Raw genomic sequence first — 19553 nt, 5'->3', positions numbered from 1 at the left:
ACTTTCCTAGACAGTGCTACCATTTTTGACTATATGCTATAGTAGGCTTATTTGTATTGCGAATATATGTAGAGAAGACCAAAAAACATGTACAACATGGGGAAAAACATCCAGACGGGAGCTAGCGGAGCTAACCTATGTGAAACAGAGAGATCAGGGTAAGCGAGTAATGGCCAAATCAACTAGTTATCAATCAACACTGGCTAGCAGTGGCCCCCAGCTCTGGCTCGGAGGAAGATGGCAGTGTCATAGTACGGGTGCCTGGCCTGAGTGGCGCCCCCAAATCTGGGCGGTCAACAATCAGCCTAAGCACCGATGGTGACTCAATTCTTAGTGGTGCGATGATCACCCTCTGCAAATAACAATCATTTAAATACAATGAAGTCTGATCTTATGCCATCTTGGACATATATAGTTCATCAGTTAGCGTTCGTGATAATCCTTACTTAATCAATTTATAAAAATATTAACATGCAATCATCTAAACTAAACTATATGTAGGGTTCAATATTTCACGTGTGATGCAAATGTAAGGCTCAACATATCGTTAAATGAAAGCAAAGTTGTAAACTGAACTTGACTCTTCATCGAGGATCTCGTGTTTCTAAAACTCTGTCCTTCTAAAGGAACATCGTCAAGGATGGAATCCCATCTATTGATAGAGGAGGTAGAATAACTTGAATATCATTACTACACAAACCTGAACTCTGCCCTTCTATATTCAGAGAAGATAACTCGTAATTTTACACCAATTTCTCGAGGCTAAAGTCTTTATAGTGACATTCGCATCAAAAGTAGATAAAAATTAAAAATATGGAACCATTAATTATAATTTGCATTGACATGTCCAAAGATATCACTAAGCAGTCAAACAAAGATATCTCAGCCTTTCAGAGCTATATTATAATACTCACGAATCATGATATAGTGGCTGAAGAGCGAAAGAGGGAAAAGGTCTGAATTTACTATAACTTCTGATCGGTTAAATGCCAAAATTTCATCATAAAATTAAGTCATCTAGTAAGTAAATAATGGAATCTCATAAGCAATACACTTCATCTCTTGATCTTACATCAAGGTCTACCACAGAGACTCAAGTTGTCGCAAATGAAAACGTAATTCAATTATTTGATTATCTGAGCTATCCTCGCTTTATCTTTTGCGGCTACTATATGAAAGATAGAATACATACTACTACCAGGACTAATAAAAGAAATTTTGAGAAGTAGACAAAAAAATATGTGTAAGGCAATGCCATTTCCTCACCATTCAAGAACCTTGGTGCAATATGCACTGAATTTCCAGGAACCAAAACATGAACTACATTTGATGTTATGATTTACTCCTAATTTTCAAAAGAGATTAACAAAAAGGCATTGTAAGCATTAAACCGAACAACAAACATATCAAAAATCACCAAAACAATTATGAAAGTCCACACACTACCATAAAATCTTAGAAATTGAGAATTAAACATGTACTTCTTAATATACCAATGCTTCTGTAAGCAATATGTGACTTTTCATGGAGTCCTTATGGAAAATTCTAAAATTATTATGTTTCACTCATAATGCGACCAAAGGGATGGTTCTTACATGTTCGGGTACATCGCAATACACATTTCCATAACCATTCGTCATTATGGGTACTTAATCAGAATATCTAGCATCACAATGAAGTTCAATTTGAACATGCTCCCTCTTACCACCTCTTTTCACATGAGGGGTAACAATATAGAACAGACCTTAGCCATTAATCGCATTCATTAGTGGTCTGATTAACTCTTACTTTCTTACCTCACATGTAAAAAGAAGGGGTAAGGGGGAGCATGTTAAAATTTGCCAACAATTGATAGGGTTGCTCTAATGCTAAACCTGGTTCTCGGCAACCTTGGCTATCCTGCAGAACTCCTTGTGCATGATAATCTAATGGTGGAAGGCGACATGCTTGTCCTTCTTCTATTCTCTGTCTTGGTTGTCAAGAGGACCAGAGAACCTGTTTATCAACATCTGGCTGCACCTTCAGAATCTACTTGTTTTACCAAGCCTAAAAATGACACCAAGCACCAAACCAACCTGTCAGTGGCACAAGAGACATCCATAATAGAACCGACAACAAGAAAGTAACATCCATTGACCAGAGTACTTGTCATAGTGGTAATTGTAAAAAGTTGTTAGACTTCCTTGCCGAACTGAACCTTAGCATTGTTGATGCCAACTGCTTGATTAGGAAGCAGTTGGTCTTGAAAAGCTCGTTGAGCAGATTATGAAAAAACGTCATATTCAGGCCGGTTCGCGCTCGTTCGGTTCACTTTGCAGCTGGGAAGAACCCAGCCTTGTCACTTTGGCACCAGCAGCTTGGTCCGCTCATGTGCTGAGCTGAGCCCGGGTCCTCCCCCCGCTCCGCGTCGCTGGCCACCCTGGCCGCGGCAGCCACCACCAAACAATCTCCATGACGAGCAGGCCACCAACTAGATCCGCCGGATCATCCCCTGCTCGGCATGGAGAAAGTCCCTCCCTCGCGTCCGTCGGTCTGTGGGATGTCCTGCTGACGGCCCGCTCCTCCCGCATCGACGCATGTCCCGGCGGCCAGTCGACTGCCGCTCTGACGCGAGGGCCGACGTCTGCTTAGATCCGCGCCGACAGCATCAGCTCCCGTTCGCCCGTCGGTCCGCTAGCTGCTCTTACCCCGTCGCCTCGCGGACACACGCTGGATCCCTCCTCGCCACCGTGGATCTGGCTTCTGGGGGAGTGCTCCCGTGCTCGGACCGAAGAGGAATGGGATGCCGCCATTAACTGCCTAGTAGCGCCGCCTGCACCTGCGGAAAAGTCGCCCGCCCATCCTTCTGGCACATCGTCGTCAGTCGCTTCTCTCGTTCTCCCGGAGCTCCCCATGCCGAGACCACCTACCAAACTCAAATCAATCATAGTCGCATTAGATAGAGAGGACTCTGCCGAGGGGGGCCTGGAACGAGGTCTCCTACCAGAAACCGCGACGCCGCGCGAACGGATCGGTGGATCCTCGAGCTTCCCCTGCGTTGCTGTACTCGGGCCGGCTCGCTGGGTCCAGCTCAGAGCAAGCGTGCCTCGCCTTTTTAAGCGAGTTCAGGGGGCGCTGCTTTAGATGCCTTAGCTCTTGTCACAAGGTAGCCGGCTGTAGAGAGCCCGTCCACTACATCACCTGCAAGCGCGCTGGGCACATTAGCCGCCATTGCCCGAAGCACCCCAAGTTCGCAGGCAGAGCCGACGGTGTCAAGAGCAGGCTCCGCCCGGTGCAGCCAGCACAGCCGTTCTTCGCCAGGCTGTGTTTCCCTCCGCCGCAAGGAGCCATGTCGGCACCGGCTGCGTTGCTGCTGCGGCTGGCTGACCCTGCTCGACGCCTCCGGGACAGTCGTTCGGTGGCTGTCCAGTCGCCGGCCATAGAGCAGGCTGCGGCTTTCCTCCGCTCGCACGCCGTAACGCTGCGGGCTACTGACGGAGTGAACGCCACGTCCCCGATGGCGGTCGGACGAGCGCTCGAGGCGCAGCTCTCCGTCCCGGTGCATTCGCTGCGCGTCACCGCCCACCACCCGGAGCACTACTTCGTCGTCCTCACCCAACCTGCGCTCCAGGTGAACGCGGTGCGGCTTGGCTCCATCAAGGTGGACAGCGCCATCTTCATCGTCTCCGCATGGCACGAGCACGACCATGTCGTTTTCAACTCCCTCCTATTGCATGTGCGTGTCGTCATCGAAGGAGTGCCCATGCACTACTGGTCGGTCGAAGGCGCTGAGGACATCCTCGGCAAGAAAGTAAGGGTTGATCATCTCGACAGTCGAACCCTAGAGCGAGGCCATACCAAGACCTTCGCGTGCTGGGTCTGGACCAGCGATGTCACCAACATCCCCACCAAGCACACCTTGGCAGTGCTCCCGCGCGGAGCTGGCCGGGTCGAGGAGATATAGGGCTTCTCTCCGCCCGACAGACGTGTAGCTCCACCACCGGCGACGGTCGACTACACCATGCTAGTCCACGTGGATCGGATCGAGGATTGGACCACGCCTTCCCCGCGGTCCTCCCACTCTGGCCAGAGTGGCTTGCCGTCGTCCGACTCCGACCATGACTACCACCCGTTCCCGGCGGTGACGGCAGCCTCTTGGACCATGGGGGCCGAGGACGGCCAGCGGGGAGCTCGGGCGCAGCGCCGCGAGCATGCCCGTGTAGCCAACACCGGCTGCAGTGGCATGCCACGCCGGGGACACGGCCGCGAACATGACGGAGACGGAGGCTCCAGGGGTGCTGGCCAGCGCTCCTGGAAAGATGTTCTGCTCCGGAGGAGCCGCACCCCGGCCAGGAAGACGCTGCCAGGAGCGGCACGCCAGTGGAGTCGATCTCCTCGTCGCCCCAAGTCCACCACACAGCGCTAGGGGGGAGGCAAGGTCACCACGGCACCTCCCCCACCTCCTCCGCTTCGCCACCGTCGTAGCCGCGGCCGCACTCCAGCGGCACCAGCTACAGCGCCACTCCAAGTGGTGGCCCTCGAGGGAGGCCGAGAGCGCACTCCGGCCACACGTCCAGAGCTGGCCGACGGAGGACGACGAGAGGGAAAAGACCCGGTTGATGACTTCTTCAGGGAGGCAAGGAGGACCGATGTTGCCTCTGTGATAACAGACCCAGTGGCGGCCGATGTACAGGCTGCTGCAGAGGCGGCAGTCGCTGCACCCCTAGACTTCGGCGGCGAGAGCTACTTCGACGAGGACGTGGACGAGGCCGAGCGGGTGCAACTTGATGCATTCAGCCCGACGCTCTCTGTTGCTATGACGGACTGCGGCCAGTTCAACCGTGCCACACCGACAGCAGCTCGCACAATGGAGGTGCAGCTAGGCGCCGTTACTAGCCGTGTTTGCCAGCTCGAGATCACCGCCGACGACGGCAACCTTCAGCAGCACCGCGGCCTTTTCCGCGCAACGGAGCCTCCCATCCTCGCCATGCCGGCTAAACGACCGTCAGCACCGCCAAAGAGCCGCACTGCAGCCACCCCGACTAGACACAGCGCCCGTCTAGCGGCTAACACATCGACTATACCGGTGGCGCAGCGTGCCTCCTTCCGCATCGTCAAGGAGCTAGGGCTCTTAGGACCGAGAGAGAAGCTGACCGAGGACGTCGCAAAAGCGCTCATCCGGCGATTCGAGGAGCCACTGTCGGATAGCGACATCGCTGTCATTGCGAAGCTCACATACTTAGACAGGGGTGCGCTGCGCGTCATGGCACGCATGGCTGGACCCGATGGACATGTCGCGGAGGCCGATGTTTAGTATGTTAGCTTACCTACAGCTCCAATGGCGGCCGGCTAGTAGCTGGTCTGAGTTAGGTTTTAGTTTCATGTGTAAGGTTAGTGGTGGAGATCATCATTGTCGACGTATTCTGGGGCATATTGGTGGACGTCGGTGCCCCCCTTGTATGGTAGCAGTGGAGTTGTGCTTGGGCCAGAGGCCATCTAGTAAATTTAGCCTTTGGAGTTTGTTACTATCTCCAAATGAATGACAACCTTCTTCCAATTATGTCATGGAACGTCCGGGGACTTAACAACCCAGTCAAGAGAGCGGCCATTTGTGAAGTGACTTCAGCACACCGCGTTGCAATTCTCTGCCTTCAAGAAACTAAGATCACGGATTGGACCCCAACAATTATTAGGGAAATTGGGGGGCAATCCCTCGCTGATTGCATAGTGCTACCGTCTATCGGGGCAAGTGGCGGGGCGGCGATACTTTGGAACAGGTATCTAGCTATGGTAGAATCTCATGCTGTAGGAATTTATGCAATCACAGCAAAAGTCAAACTACGTGGGCAGCCCAAAAGCTTCTGGATCACATCTGTCTATGGTCCAACGGATGACGCCAGAAAGGAAGATTTCCTCCGAGAAATCACCCTCTCCGCACCCCCGTTAGCGGAGCCATGGCTGATCAACGGAGACTTCAACCTCATCTACGAAGCTAGGGATAAGAGTAACCTCAACCTGAACCGTAGGCTGATGGGCAGATTTAGAACAGCAATCGACACAGCGGGTCTCAAAGAGATCAAATGCAAAAATAGGCGCTTCACTTGGAGTAATGAACGTCGTGACCCAACCATGGCCAGCATAGATAAATTCGTCTGCAACCAGGCCTGGGAACAACTTTTTCCCTATGCCTCCCTATTAGCGGCATCTACGGCTACATCCGACTACTGCCCACTACTCCTTGCCGACACAGCTACCTCGCCTAGGCCTGCCATGTTTAAGTTCGAAAGCTTCTGGCCAAACCTCCCCCGTTTTCACGAAACTGTCATGGCGGCTTGGAGTAGACCGGTACAAGCAACATCCGCTTTCCAGCGACTACACATCAAGCTAGGGCGAGCTGCGCGAGACCTTAAAATCTGGAGCAAGGCTTTTCTTAGCAATGCGAAAATTCAATTCTACATAGCAGCTGAGCTGATACTTCGATTTCATGTAGCACAGGAAACGCGGCGTGGTCGGACGCTGAGTTCAACCTGCGTAAGCTACTAAAGCTACGGCTGTTAGGACTGTCGGCGATCGAGCGTGCAAGGAGACGGCAAGCATCTAGGCTAACTTGGATACGTGTAGGAGACGCTGGAACAAAAAAATTCCACGCTAAAATGAGATCCCGTAGACAAAAGAACTTCATCCACAGCCTTCAGAGTACAAATGAGATTGCAACATCGCATGAGCAAAAAGAGGCCCTCATCTACATCCACTTCAACGCCAGCTTAGGAACCAAAGCGGACCGCCTCACAGGCATTGATTGGACTTCACTCGGCATGCCCTCCCTACAAAATTCAGGACTAGACAACCCCTTCTCTGAATCGTAGATATGGGATGCGATAAAAGCTTCTCCATTAGAAAAGGCGCCGGGTCCGGATGGCTACATAGGAATGTTTTTCAAAAGCTGTTGGCGGCACATCAAAGCCGACGTCATGTTAGCTTTTAATAGTTTCTATCATTTGGCAAGAGGAGACTTCAGTAGTTTAAACACAGCCATGGTGGTACTCATCCCAAAAAAAGATGGAGCAACAAAGATTCAGGACTTCAGGCCAATCAGTTTGATACACTCCTTCGCCAAACTAGTCACAAAAGTCCTCTCACTTCGGCTATCTACGGTGATAACATACATCATCTCACCGGCACAGTCCGCGTTCTTACGCTCGAAGTCCACGCAAGATAGCTTCCTCTATGTGCAAAATGTGATTAGAAGACTACACCGACAGAGGATACCGGCACTTCTCCTCAAGCTAGACATTGCAAGAGCATTTGACAACGTCTCCTGGGAATACCTACTGGAGCTGCTGCAAGTGCTAGGATTCCCAGCCCGATGGCGTGACTGGATCGCCCTGCTGCTCAGAACCTTGTCATCGTCTTTCATGCTCAACGGAATCCCTGGGGGCCATATCTGCCATCGCAAGGGGCTGCGCCAGGGAGATCCACTATCGCCTCTTCTCTTCATCATAGCCATCGACCCTCTACACAGACTCCTAGCACGGGCAACAGATATGCAGATGCTAGCTCTGTTGTCGGGTAGACAAATCCCCATTAGGGTTAGCCTTTATGCTGACGATGCTGTTATTTTTGCTACACCGACCAGACAAGAGATAGACTCGCTACTTGGCATCCTTCATGACTTCGGGAACGCGACGGGGCTACGTATTAACCCAGTGAAATCAATGGCAACGGCCATTCGTTGTGAAGGAATCTACCTTTAGGAGGTTCTGCGTAGTTTTGGGGGACAGACAGTAGATTTCCCTGTAAGATACCTAGGCCTCCTCCTCACGCTCTCGCGGCTGTGCCTCGTCCACATCCAGTTCATCTTAGATAGAGTTCGGGCCAGGCTCGCTGGATGGAAAGGGAGACTCCACACAATAGCCGGTAGAAGAGTTCTGGTTAGGAATGTCCTCACATCTTTGCCCACTTTTGCCCTATCTGTGCTGCGGGTACCAAAAAATTTCTTCTAGAGATCGACAAGGCCCGCCGCCGATTCCTATGGGCACAACATGAGGAAGTTTCTGGGGGAAAATGCAAAGTAGGTTAGCAAGGGGTCTGCTCCCCAATAGAAAATGGAGGTCTCGGAATCCTAGACATGAATCGTTTCTCCAGAGCTCTGCGACTACACTGGCTATGGCTATCCTGGACGACCCAGGACAGACCATGGAATGGCATGCAGCTCTCATGTGATAATGTCGACAAAGCCTTGTTCAACGCCTCTACATCACTTACACTAGGGAATGGTGAACGGGCTTCGTTTTGGAATTGCCCCTCGACAGGCTCGGGAAACCTAAAGTCGGCTTTCCCAAATCTCTTCAGGCACACCCGTAAAAAAAATAGAACTGTCACGGAGGCACTCCAGAATAACAAGTGGATTGCAGACCTCGCACACGGTGACACAACCAGCATATGGGAAGAAGCGATCAAGTTGAATAGATGGATTCAAAACAAGGATATTCTGCTGCAAGAGCAAATAAGCGACTCTATCCACTGGATACACGAAACTTCAGGTGTATACTCTGCCGGCTCTGCGTATAAAGCCCAATTCCAGGGGTTTTATAAATCAGACTTCCGTAGGCTTTTATGGGCCACCTGGGCACCGGCAAAGCTCAAGTTTTTTGCATGGATGCTCCTTAAGGATAGGTTATGGGGTAATGATCGTCTACAAAGAAGAGGCTGGGCAAACAACTGCCAACTGTGCCTGAGAAACCTTGAGTCATCAGTGCACTTGTTCTGGCAATGCCCGATAGCATTAGCAGTGTGGTCGCAGGCGGCGGTTTATGTCGGTTGCAGTTCCCTCCAGCCAACCAATTGGCCCTCCAGCAGCAAGTCAGCACCTATCATATCCAAAATGATAAGCAATGCATCGGCAGAGCACAGCAAGGCGATCAAAACTATGGTCATCATAATTCTTGCTGCGATCTGGAAGGAGAGAAACGAATGCATTTTCAGAAACAAGAAGGGGCAAGCCCAATACATCAAGGAGGAAATCAACAGAACCTATAGACTGTGGCGCGACGTAGGCGCAATACATCTAGAGCACCCTTTTGGGGAACCACCATCAGAGTCTACTAGCTACCTCATCCCTCTTTTTTTGTTTGTTCTTCCTCTTACATCCTTGATCCATTGATCACCCCCCACCCTTTGATGTATTGCTTCTCCATGTGCTTCCTGCTATTTTAATTCAAGCCGGCCATCGCCGGATCTTTCAAAAAAAACAGATTATGAAAAATCATTGTGATTTATCAGAACCTAAAAATCATATCAACCAATGAATACATGAATCCCGAAAGAAAAAGGAGACATGATATATACCGAAAATTGTAACGATTCAAAGTTTCAATCTCAATGAAGCATGGATCTTCTGCACAGTGGTGGTGGCTCGGATTCTTGTTGCTTATGGGCTTAATGCCTGTCAGAAGACGACCCCCGTGTAGCTGAAGCGGAGGTACTGAATCTTTTATAGATTGAAAAGAAAAGAGAGAACAAAGTAGCTCATGGGGAAGTATTCAGATGGCGTGGGAAGCTGCCATCAATAGCAGGATGTAAGGCGTCGGGAGTAGCCAGCGATCCCACGGCATAAGGTGCCCACGTCGGCAGTCCCATGACAATGCGTCAGGGGCGTGTGGTGCCCCTGTCGTGCGGAAAATCGACGAGCTGCAGGGGCAACCCTAGGTCGGCAGGCCTGGGCGGCGGCTTGCTCTGACGGCTACAACCATCGCAACCCCGGGTCAGCAGGTGTGGGAGCATGCGGGTTCCGCCAACTTCGGCGGCCGTCGGAGGTCTGGAGAATCGGGGCGTGCAACTTTGGTCGGCTTCGGCCGTCAGAGTATGAATAATCGGAGGGCGGTGCGAGCGGCTAAGAGGATGAACGGGGCAGAGAAGGAGTGGCGGTCGGTGTCCCTGTCTCTCCACCGCGGCCGAACGGTTGGCAGCAGGGAGGTGTTTGAGGGAGTGGGGAGAGAGACGGAGAGGTGGGTGCGTGAATGAGATAGGAGAGGCGGGAGCGGTTGGCATGGCGAAGACGTGCATGATGATCCGATGCGGTGGGTTAGTAATAAAGATAATTTTGTTAACAATGTATTTAGACGATGATGTAATTAGACGGTTTAGATATTAAGTTGGATCCATCCTCTTGTCCTTTATAGGGGTAGTAGATAATAACAGGTGTGCCGCAGTTCGGCATCTAGAGCGACATCACAAAAAAGGCTTATATGAATATAATAACGACGACTTCCGCAAAAAAAATTACGACGAGTAAGTAAAAACATGCATGCCACAGTCGGACCTCTGTGCGACGCCACATAAAGGGCTTATATAAAAATAATAATAGTTGCTACAGTTGGGCGTATGAGCGACGCCACATAAAGGGCATATAACAATGATGAGTATCTAGGAGGTAGAACCGTCCGAGGGATACTAAAAAATCATATACAAGGAATGGTTAGTACATAGCAAAGTTTCATAAGAATTATGATCATCCATCACGGTTCACGATCATCGTCATGTTTCAGTTAATTCCTTCGAAGATCGACACTTGTCTTATCCAAGACTGTAGTCCTTACCGTTTGACACGGCCATTCGAATAGATATTTAACTCTACAGAGGGTGTATTCTTTATCCACGAGTAACGGATTTCTTTAGTCAAACAGAGTGGTCAACTAATTCCGATTACGGTCTTTGAGTTGAAAACACACGACCCGCACACACCAGCTTAACTTCCCGATGACAGGAATCAACCAAGCAATCTTTAAGCAAAACTCTAGGGGGGAGACCACTATATCGACTAGCATGGGATCAAATTTGTACCACACGCAACTAAGGAGTTCCCTCCTCTCGGCCCTAGCCGAAAACACCAATGCCCCTGGACCAAGTGGCAATGCCTAGCAGATGCATCTGGTATCTTCCACTATGGCCTCTCTGTATGGTGTGTGCCAACAAAGGGGTTGACGACTTACTCAACCGTACCCTACACGTGGCAGGGACAAGTGTATTACAAATCTAGTATGGGGGTTACTGGTACAAGACTCGATCTACGGTCGACTCACGAGGTTTAAGTTTTCCTGCAATGGTTATCACCACAAAAAATTTGAATGACAACTCACAGTGTTACCACCATCAAACCCCGATATGCCCTCACTGATCATTCTCGTCACCACGAGATATCAGTTTTCATGGTCACGCTCTTACCCACGACAAACCTTCCTCCGATGTTGTCTGGACTAGCATAGGCATAGGTGGTATGAGGCAGTACCCATTATCATTTGTATTATATGCTCAACAACAAATAAATATTTGTCACGTGCATTCATGCATAAATATTTCCTACATGGAAGTTTTCATCTTACTAACATAAACATGCATTCAATTAACACAATAAGCAATCACTCAGCTCATGACAAATCAGTTTTCAAGATGCTTGCCTTGGGTATGGAGAAGGGTGGTGTGCACTCCAAAATCTTTGAAAGGATTCTTCCCTCCAAACTTTCCTATTATTGAAAATGTTGGAATCAACACGCATTCCCAAAATAGTGTATAAAAGTTGTTTAAATGTTTTTGAAATAAATCTGTAAATAAACTAGATGAAATTTGAGAAACAACAGAAAAAAGAATTAGTCCATTTGGAGTTCTATTTAAAAGTTAGAGCCAGTCAAGCTTTAGGTCAAAATCTGTTTTTAAACAAACTAAGAAAAGAAAACGTTCCAGGAAGAAATACGCTACTCGGCTACTAAAGACACACTTACAAGTTTGCGCTTCCTCAGGGAGAAAACGCACTAATGAGGCAGGCGCCACCAGACCAATGTTGACTCACTAACAGGTGGGGGTCCCCAGTCAGGTTCGTCTTCTTCCCCCTTGCGCACAAGGGCACAGAGGAGGGGCCGATGCCGACGGCGATAGACGGTGCTAGGAGGCATATTTCCAAGAGCTGGGCACACTGACGAGCTCAGGGGGAAGGGCCTCATCCTCTCGAGGGCAAGGGGGTCGCCGGGGAGCTCGAGGAAAAGCACACTTCCAACCATGGCGGACGAAACCTCCGGTGTCGTAGGCACTCTGTCTATGGTTCATTTTCGATGAAATAGGGCATGAGGATAGATTCTAGGTGTCGTGGTAGATCTAGTAGTGGCTAAGGTGGAGCGGGAGGGGCTTGGTTGCGCCGGAATATACCGGAGGTTACCAGCGGACAATGCAGCCGAAGTTGAGCAAGGCGGCTAACTCCGGTCAATTGGCTGCTATGAGGGCTTTGTTGTCGTTCAAGGGAAGGCGATGGAGTGCTCAAAGAGCTCAGGGGGGCTTTTTATAGCCGTCCAGGGTCGGTTCATCGGGCTTAGAGGATAAGCTCGACGGTGGTAGCTTCTGACGGTGGACAAGGCACGCAGAGCTAGCTGACGGGACCGTCGGAGGAAGAAGACGCATCTCGGGATAAGCACGGCGAGCTCGGACGCTCGGAAGTGCACTAGCTGGCCTGCACAACACCGGCCATAGCAAGCGGCGGTGGCGGCCTATGCTCTCGTGCGGCAGGGGCTTGGCGGGACGCTGCACAGCAGGGGAGGGGTCGGGATGGTGCTAGTGAGGCTGAGGGGATGCGGTCGTGGCTCTGCGATCTCGCGAGGGGCAAGGGGCGGGGGTTGGCGGACGCAGAGGCTCAGGTGCAGGTGCGTGCAATACGTGTGCGCTGCTCGCACTCTAGACATGCCCATTAGTTGCTCGATGAAATGCGAGGCACATCTAGAGGTATTGGATGCACATCAAACTTACCAGGATTGGGTTACTAGCTAAGGCAATGCTGTTAGACATGTTGGATAGGCTAGGTAATCAAGTCCACAATGCAATTGCAGAACTATGCCAAATCTGGATGTGCACTCTAGGTATTTGATGAAATGCCAATGTTATTTAAAAGACTTTGCTGGCACCCAAACTTTCTAGAGTGGGGTCTCTTTGGATACTAAAGGAGATGGTGGGGTTAGATTGGCAAAAGAGAAAACTTGCTACTGCAATTTTTGGGGAAAAAATTCTGGTCAGAAAATGGAGGTTGTTATTTCATGCACTTAAATTGCTCTAGTGGGGCTAAGCTCCTCGACTTAAGGGTTTGGTAGGGTGGGCTTCTATCAGGAAAAATCTCATGGTCAAAAGGGCAAGTTAAAATAAGGTTGCAGTTCAAATTGCAAAAGTGGACCAGAAGAGAAAAGGGGTTGATTTGCTCAAACTTTTCACGCTACGCAAATGGGTTTTTGCATAAAAGTGAATCACACACATCAATTAACATCTCCAATTTTTTGTGGAATTTTTAAATGAGTTTAGGAAATGGTTGCAGTGCAACAGAGGCTCTTACAAGATTGAAGGACCTTTGAAAAAATTAATTTGGCAATTGTTTTATAAAAACTAGATGATACCCCGCGCGTTGCTGTGAAAATCTTTGTAAAATAGATGAATAAATATGTGGTAACTAACTATACGCGTTGCAAAAACAAATATAAGGTTGATCTCAGTTTATATTTTAGAAACAATAAAGCATATGAAACGTGTGATATATTATTGTACAAGTATGAAGTCAATGGGCTGTCTACATAATAAAAATGTGTAACATAACCTACACATATTTGCAGTGTCAGATCTATGCCCACACAAAAATTAGTGAAACAAATTGACATGCATAATTACTGAGGTGGCATGACTGCATGAATAGATTATTGTATAAATTATAGCTAATGACCACATGCTTGACTTTACGATGTGGCATAGTTGCATGAAGAGGAAAAATAGGTAATGGGTTACAACTATTTAAGCAAAGAGGGTATTTCTCCACTAAATTTATAAAATGAAATGCAAATCATTTCAAACCAATACTCAAATCCACAATGCTTTTCAAAAGTCTACTTTGAGGGAAAAGTGTTTTTAGAAAAGACGCTCTCAAATAAGCAAAGAAGCAAATTATTTTTAAAAGTTTTATTTTAGGAAATATTAATTAATAAAAATATGGTTAAATTTTTGGGGCGTGACACTAATTTTATTGACAAAGTATGCAAGCTTCAGCGATCCATTTATGGGTTGGTGCAAGCATCTCGAAGTTGGAATATTCGCTTTGATGAGGTGATCAAAGCGTTTGGGTTTATAAAAATTTATGGAGAATCTTGTATTTACGAGAAAGTGAGTGGGAGCTCTATAGCATTTCTAATATTATATATGGATGACATATTGCTGATTAGAAATAATATAGAACTTTTGGAAAGCATGAAGATATATTTGAACAAGAGTTCTTTAATGAAAGACCTGAGAGAAGTTGCTTACATATTAGGCATCAAGATCTATAGGGATAGATTGAGATGCTCAATAGGACTTTCACAAAGCACATACCTTGATAAGGTTTTGAAGAAGTTCAAAATGGATCAGTCCAAGAAGAGGTTCTTGCCTATCCTGCAATGTGTGAAGTTGAGTAAGACTCAATGCCCATCAACTACAGAGGATAAGGAAAAAGATCAGTGTCATCCCCTATGCCTTAGCCATAGACTCTATCATGTATGCAATGTTGCGCACAAAACTAGATGTTAGACTTGCCATAAGTATTGCCGGATGGTTTCAAAGTGATCTAGGACTGGAACACTAGACAACGGTCAATAATACCCTTAAGTACCTGAAGAGGACTAAGGAGATGTTTCTCATTTATGGAGGTGATCAAGAGCTCGTCGTAAAAGGTTACGTTGATGCTAGCTATGACATAGATCTGTATGACTCTAAGTCTCAAACAAGATACATATTTATTCTAAATGGTGGAGCAGACAGCTGGTTTAATTCCAAGCAAAGTGTGGTAGAAGATTCTACATGTGAGGCGAAGTACATAACTACTTTGGAACAAGTGAAGGATGGTGTCTGGATGAAGCAGTTCATCACGGATCTTGGAGTTATGCCCAGTGCACTGGATCCAATGACCCTCTTTTGTGACAACAATGGTGCCATTGATCTAGCCAAGGAACCCACGTTTCACAGAAGGAGCAGATACATAAAGTGCCACTTCAATTCCATCCGCAATAATGTCAAGGAGGAGCACACAAACATTTCCAAAGGACATGCAGATCTTAATGTTGCAGACCCATTGACAAAACCTCTCTCACAAGCAAAACATGATCAACACCATACCTCTATGGGTGTTAGATTCATTACCTTGTGATGATAGATTATTGAGTATAGTGCAAGTGGGAGAGTGTTGGAAATATGCCCTAGAGGCAATAATAGATTGGTTATTATCATATTTCCTTGTTCATGATAATCGTTTATTATCCATGTTATAATTGTATTGATTGGAAACTAGGATACATGTGTGGATACATAAATAACACCGTATCCCTAGTGACCCTTTGCTAGACTAGCTCGTTGACCAAAGATGGTTAAAGTTTCCTAACCATATACATGATTTGTCATTTGATAATGGGATCACATAATCAAAAGAATGATGTGATGGACAAGACCAAACCATAAGCATAGCATTTGATCATATCACTAAGTTTATTGATATTGCTTTCTACATGTCAAGTATTTGTTCCTAAGACCATGAGATCATGCAACTCCGTAACACCAAAGGAATACCTTGTGTGTATCAAACTTCACAACGTAACTGGGTGATCATAAAGATGCTCTACAGGTATCTCCAAGGGTGTGTGTTGGGTTTGAATGGATCGAGACTAGGATTTGTCACTCCGTATGATGGAATGGTATCTCTGGGCCCTCTCGATAATACAACATCACAAGAAGCTTGCAAGCAATACGACTAAGGAGTTAGTCACGGGATCTTGTATTATGGAACGAGTAAAGTGACTTGTCGGTAACGAGATTGAACTAGGTATGGAGATACCGTCGATCGAATCTCGTGCAAGTAACATACCGCTGGACAAAGGGAACTGCATACGAGGTTGATTAAATATTTGACATCGTGGTTTGACCGATAAAGATCTTCGTGGAATATGTAAGAACTAATATGGGCATCCAGGTTCTATTATTGGTTCTTGTCCATAGAGGTTTCGGGGGTCCACCGGGAGGGGCCACCAGCCTCGGAGGGCCCCATGGGCTGAGAGGGAGGCGCACAAGCCCCTGGTGGACTGGGCGCCCCGCCTTAACAAAGGCCCATGCTGCCAAGGGCTAGGGATGGACCCAGGGTGGCATTTGCCCCCTTGCCTTGGGGGCCAAGGCAGTCCCCTAGACACCAAGCCCTCCCTCTCTCTAGATAGCTTTCTCCTTCATGTGCGTCTGCAATAGCGCTTGGTGAAGTCATGCTGAGATTGGACCACCACCACCGTCACCATGATGTCGTGTTGCCGGAGAACTCATATACTGGCCGCCCTCGCTTGCTGAATCGAGGAGGCAGAGACGTCATCGAGCCATAGAAGTGCGGATGTGTCATTCGTTCAGCACTAGATCGGGACGGATCGTCATTGGATCGCGAAGACGTGCAACTACATCAACTGTGTTTCTTAACGCTTCCGCTTAGCAATCTACAAGGCTATGTAGACGCACTCCCCCTCTCGTAGCAATACATCTCCATAGATAGATCTTGGGTGCACATAGGAATTTCTTTTATTTCCCATGCAACGTTCCCAACATCCTCTTGGTGCCATCACTTGATGCCTCATCATCATCATTATCTAAGACACCGCATCGATAGTTTCCTTGCCTTTCTTTCGCACCTCTAGGACATCACGGTTCTTCCATTTCTCGTCATCCTTCAACACTTCATAGCAATGGGGCAACACAAATAATATAACTTTCTTAACCTTGCCTTTCTTGGTCTTCTTTTCTTCTCCTCGAAACAAGTATTGTGCAATATTGGCCTACACACAAAAGAACAAGTTACCACGTGAAACACAAAAGATGAAGCATGAACATGGAACATGAAGAAATGGCACTGACCATATCTCTATCATTACTGCCACTTGGGTTTATCTTGTCAACCGACGTCATTGCCCCCGCCCACCTTTGACAACATATGTTGATCGTCCACCACCGAGAGCAAAGAGATCTATCAGTGCGCTCAATTCCACTCTCCTTTTGTGCATCAAAGTACTCCTTCATCCTAACCAATATGTATCTCTAGTTTGATTACCCGCAACGGTGGGATCCATAGACACATTAAACCATGTACTCCCTCCATCCATATATATAGGGCCTAATGCATTTTTCAAGATCGCCTTTGACTATTGGTAAGATTAATAGTATATGAGATGTATAATGTAAAAATTCTATTATTGAAAGCTCCTTTCACGTACGAATTTGAAGATATGCTTTGTGTAACTTGCATGTCATATATTATTGCTCTAACATATGGTCAAAGTTAGCCTCGAAAAACGCATTAGGCCCTATATATATGGATAGAGGGAGTATTTCAAAGCAAGATGTCTTCGTCCACAGTGTAGTTGCACGCCCTTCCTTTCGGTGCCTCAACCATACCCTCACCCTCCTAATCCACTTCATATTCATGATTGTAACATCCAAAAATTATAAATTTTAGAATATTATATTAAATAAATAATTATGATTTTTGGTTTGATTATTGTTTGATTGATTGTGTGAAATTGACTGGAATTTGAATTTTATTGAAAGTCGAACGAGAGGGAATAAAAGGACTTTCCCAAAACTTTCACTATGCATTTTGATCTGAGTGAACTAAAATTCATTTCATCACAAAACCCTAGAGTGAACACGATATGAACTTTTCCATTAAAATAAATGAAAAGGCATTTGAGCATGATTTGAATTTAATTTGAAATATTTTGAAACAAGAAACTTTATGCAACTCAATGAGTTTCATGAGAAAATATAAAATGACTTCTTCAAATTCTAAGAAAGAGAGTGGGAAGTTTCAAAGTATCATTTTTGAAAGCCATATTTGAACACTTTCATTCTAAATTTATTTGAATTTCCCTAAAATATATTCAAAATGAGAGGAGCAATATGACACTCCAAACAGGGGCACCTTAGAAAAATAATTGATATTTCAATCAAAGCCATTTTGTGGAAAATAACTATTTTTAAAAGTATTTCAAATGTATTTGAAAATATGTTCAAGTTTTAGGAGTTATTTTTCTGGTCATTTTGGTTTATAACACCATTATATTTGGAATTGTTTTCATTTTTCTTTTTATCACTTTGGTTTCTATTTTTAAATAAAAGAAAATTAGATTTTATTAGGAAAACACCGCGCGTGGCCGAGCAGACCAAGCCTTGCTCACATCCGGATCTGAGCTGAATCGGCAACGGATCTATCACCTGATCGTGTGTGGTGTCCCTCTCTCTCTCTCTCTTTGACCGCCCAACCCCACGTGGCCGACCAAATCCCTCGCGCGCTCACTTTCCTTCTTTCATCGGATCTTGGCTGAAATCCGATTATGAGCCGCTCCCATGTCGTTCTAGCGCACCCCTCCTCCACGGGAGACCCCTTATAAAGCCCTCTCCCTCCCATACCCATTTCTCCCAAAGCCCCCAAAGCCCGACTCTCGGTGTCACCGTAATAGCTCACCGGAGCCAGGAAATGTCATCGCTCGCCATTGCCCACCACCAACGCCCCAATCACCCTCAAAGCTCCCGGACACCACCTATCTCACCCAGTGCTCGCATGCATCTCCCCGACATGTTCCCCGAGCCTTAGGACCATTGGGGACGCCTCCCTCGTCGACCAGAAGCCACCGCCGCCATCAGACCTCGTCGGAAAACACCCAACTCCGTTGTGATGTCTCTCTCTCCCTCTCATCCATCGGATCGAGATCGCACGACCCGTAATAGAACGCCATTCTATTTTAATAGCCTGAATCGCTTTCCTTTAATTTCCGGTCGTCCGCTCGATTTGCTCTTAGCGCACACAGCCTCATTCAACCACAACACGCCACGTAGCCCGTGTCTGTTGCGCTTAATTTTTCTTTTTCTATTTTCTTTTCCTTTTATAGATTGTTTACTATTTTTAGAATTGCAATATATTTTAGGTTATTCTAAAAAAATTATTGATTATTTTTGTGTTAGATCATAAAATTTATGTAGTTTCTGTTCGTGGAGTTAGTTTTCAAAATTGTATAGTTTAAATTTGAATTGGTTCAATTTGCTTCAAACACTAGTTCGACAATAACTTGAGTTCAAAAATAGATTTTGATTTGATTCCTTTTGCTCCTAGTCAGTAGTAGGATTGTTTATGCAGGAGTACTTAGTGATTTTTTAAATTTATTTTAAATTAGGGTTTTAGGAAAAACTATATTGTTTTTTACTGGTTTTAATTTAATTCTTTAACCTTTAGTTTTAAATTGCTTTTTCATTATTTTATTTTTTCACTTTTGACAAGTTTTGTTTTGTTGTTGTTACTTAAGAGTAGTCTTATTTTATTTATTGTTGTTTTATGTTTGATTGCATGGAATCAATTCTAGTTCAATATCAGCTTATAAATGATTTCATTGATAAATTAATTCTTATTGGCATATACTTTCTATAAAAAAATGTAAGTTTTATTCTCTGTTAAATTTAATTTACATCAGAAATAAGTTCTATTAAAGTCAAGAATTTTGGGGTTTAAT

This window comes from Hordeum vulgare, chromosome 4H (assembly GCF_904849725.1).
Source record: "Hordeum vulgare subsp. vulgare chromosome 4H, MorexV3_pseudomolecules_assembly, whole genome shotgun sequence".
Lineage (NCBI taxonomy): Eukaryota > Viridiplantae > Streptophyta > Magnoliopsida > Poales > Poaceae > Hordeum > Hordeum vulgare.
Note: the sequence above shows the minus strand (reverse complement) of the source record.